General features: G+C 44.4%; 1 non-coding gene across 1 annotated transcript; it reads right to left on the minus strand.

The window, feature by feature from the left end:
* Positions 1 to 1,028: 1,028 nt before the first annotated feature.
* LOC133058955 (U6 spliceosomal RNA) lies at positions 1,029 to 1,135 on the minus strand. Its single transcript, XR_009693461.1, has one exon. It is a non-coding gene; the product is annotated as a U6 spliceosomal RNA (small nuclear RNA).
* Positions 1,136 to 3,534: the final 2,399 nt, after the last annotated feature.

The following is a 3,534-nucleotide window of genomic DNA, read 5'->3' on the forward strand; positions in this document are numbered from 1 at the left end:
CTTCTTTAAAACTTCAGTGCCTTTGCTTCCTCTGCTACCTGTGAGTTCTTAGCTTCTTTCTGATCACATTTCCTCCCCCTCCCCCTAGCCTGGACTCCTTACAAACTTCTGACTCACCAGCCACTCGGGTGCCTGGGTCTCCTGTCCCCCTCTTAAACCCCTACCCCTACTTCAATCTGGAGATCCTGTTAGACCGCAAGTGAGGCTGCATTGCTGTGACTGCAGACTGATGCCATGCCAAGCTCATAGGATCTGTTCTACGTTGGGGCCCTTAATTTGACTCAGTAATCTTTTTAAGGTCCTCGATCGGCTTCCTTTCTCATTCTGCTCAACAGATCTTGGGACCTTTCATCACTTTTCTCCAAATTCCCACTCTGTTTACCTGGCAGGTGATCTGACCTTCCCTTTGGAGCCAGCCAGCCATCAGGGCACCCTGCCTCACTGTAGTGGCTCCTTCAGCAAGCTCAGTCTACCTTCATCCTCATTTCCTTCCATGCGTGTGTGCTAAGTCGATTCAGTTGTGTCCAACTCCTTGCGACCCCATAGACTGTAGCCCTCCAGGCTCCTCTGTCCATGGGATTCTCCAGGCAAGAAAACTGGAGTGGGTTGCCATTTCCTTCTCCAGAGGATCTTCCCGACCCAGGGATCTAATCCAGGTCTTCTGCACTGCAGGCGAAATCTTTATCATTGCACCACCACTAGGAAGCCCCATTTCCTTCCAGTCTCCAAGAAAAAATTGTCCCTCTGTTCAAAGTTAGGCCAACCATCTGATCCCCTGGTCCCATCCTGTCTAACCTTCCCCCAACCCTAGGAAAACAACTCCATGAAGCATCCTCTTTCTCATACTTTTGAACTTTGACCTTTCATTATCTTTCCCTCCCCAACATTTGAATATATTCAAATCCCTCCCATTCAAATCCATAGATGCACAATAAACTTCATCTCTCTGTTCTTCTCTTCTTTGCTGCCAAGCTTCTTAAAAGTTAACTTATACAGATATACCATGCTATCTCCTCCTCATTTTTTTTAAAAATATGGAATGCTTCACAAATTTGCACAACAAGCTTAGGAAGGGGCCGTGTTAATCTTCTCTGTATCTTTCCAATTTTAGTATATGGGCTGCCAAAGCGAGCATCTCCTCCTCCGGCTCTGTGTAAGGACTGTTCCATCACTCACTGAAAAGGCCTTGGCAAAGGTCAATGATGACCTCTCTGCAGTGGACTCCTCATTCCCATCCTGCCCAGCCTTTCTGTAGTGTTCACGGTTGCGCTCCCACACTCTCCTCCTTCTTCCCCATCTCTCTTCTGTCCTTGGTCCACACTGGCTTACCTTTCTTTGCCAGTCTCGTAGATAGCAGTTCACTGGATGTCTATTCTGAGTCTCATTCTTACCTTCCCTGGGCGACTGCTTCTACCACCAGGATTTTACTAACTGAACTACAACTAAGTTACTTAGTTGTAACTTACCGTCACCAAGTCACCAGGGACTTCCCTGGTGGTCCAGCGGTTAAGACTTCACGCTCCCAATCACAGGGCCTGGGTGTGATCCCTGGTCAGGGAAATTGATCCCACATACTCATTTGAAAAGACCCTGAAGCTAGGAAAGATTGAAGGCAGGGAGAGAAGGGGACGACAGAGGATGAGATGGTTGGATGGCATCACCGACTCAATGGACACGAGTGTGGGTAAACTCCGGGTGTTGGTGATGGACAGGGAGGCCTGGCGTGCTGCGGTTCATGGGGTCACAAAGAGTCAGACATGACTGAGTGACTGAACTGAAATGAACTGTCATTAAGAGTTCACATGCTGCAACTAAGACCTGATACAGCCAAATATATATATATATATATTAAAAGTTATTTTCTCCAGCCTAAACCTTTGCTGGGTTCCAGGTCTATATGTATATTTAACAACCTACTGGACAGTTTCACTTGGATGTCCAAAACAAGACTTTTTTTCCTTATTGAGCTTGCTCCTATTTCTTCAGTCCCATCCCCCAAATGATTGATAAGACAATAATGCTGATGATGACTAATGTTTATGGATTCCTTACTTCATGCCAGATACAGTTCTAAACTTCAGTCACCATGAAAATATTGTAAGAGAGGCATCATTATCCCCATTTCACAAAAATGGTAATAAACACAGTATGATTTGTTACTCAGGAAGTGGCATTGTTTTTTACCTGAATACCCAATCCAGAGACCCCTCAAAAGAATCCTGTCCTTTTTATTTCTTCTCCTTCATGTTCAGTCAAACATCAAATCCTGCGGTGCTTCTCTTTGTGTTTCTCTGGCTTTATCATCTCCTCTCTAACACTTCTTTTTCAGAATCTGTACCTGTGTCTTACTTCAGACCCTCCTCATCAATCGACCAGATTCTTAACACGGTGCCCTAACAGGTCCTCTTGCCTCCAGTCTTAGCTCCCTCTACTTGCCGTCCAGTCATTCGCCACAGCTCCTCTAGAGTGGTCCAAGCTTGATCATGTTATTACACTGCATAAAGCCAATCAGCGACTCCCCTCACCTACCACGTTGCTTGCTCTGCAGGGCACGAAAGACATTCTCCATGGGCTGCCCACTGCATGACTTTTCATCTCCATCTCCCACTCTTCCCCTACTTTCGCTTTGGATATTCCAGATACGTCTCTAAGTGACAAAGGCAAAAGCTTTTGCTCACACTGCTTTCTCTGCCAGGAATGCCCTCCACCATGTCTCTGTCTAGTAAACTAGTCATCCTTCAAAACTGTGCTTTCTAATATGTAGCCAGTAGCCACGTGAGGCCACTCCGAATTAAGACGTGCTATGCTCTAAGTATGCTCACACTCAGTCGCTAAGGCGTGTCTGACTCTTTCGTGACCGCGTGGACTCTATGGAATTTTTCCAGGCAAGAATACTGGAGTGGGTTGCCATTTCTCACAAAATGGAATGTTATTTGGCTTTTTTTTAAAAGGAAGGAAATTCTGACACATGCTATAATATAGATGAAACTTGAAGACACTATGCTAAGTGATCTGAACCAGTCACAAAAAAGGCAAATACTGTATTACGAGATATCTAGAGGAGTCAAACTCAAAGCAACAGAAAACACAATAGTGGCTGCCAGGGAGCAGGGTCACAGAGAAATGGAGAATTGTTTGATGTGTATAGGATTTCAGTTTTGCTAAGTGAAGAAGTTCTAGAGATTAGTTACACACCACTGTGAATATATTTAACACTACTGAAGTGAACCCTTATAAATGGTTAAGGTGGTAAATCTTATGTTCCGTGTACTTTTACCGCAGTGAAATTAAAAAAAAAAAAAAAAATCAGGTTCCAAAAAAAGAAAACCTTTCCCAGTTACCACAAACCTCCTCCTCTCTAGTGTGAATTAACTACTCCTTCATCATGCCCCCACTTTATCGTGCACATACCACTATTAGAACTCTTATCACATTTTTGGTAATTATTTGTTTGACAGGATAAAAAGGTTACTGTTCAATGAGTGAGATGACCACTCATCCACTTCTGGGGTCTTGACCAGAAGCTAAGAAAAT

This window comes from Dama dama, chromosome 6 (genome assembly GCF_033118175.1).
Source record: "Dama dama isolate Ldn47 chromosome 6, ASM3311817v1, whole genome shotgun sequence".
NCBI classification, from domain to species: Eukaryota; Metazoa; Chordata; class Mammalia; order Artiodactyla; family Cervidae; genus Dama; species Dama dama.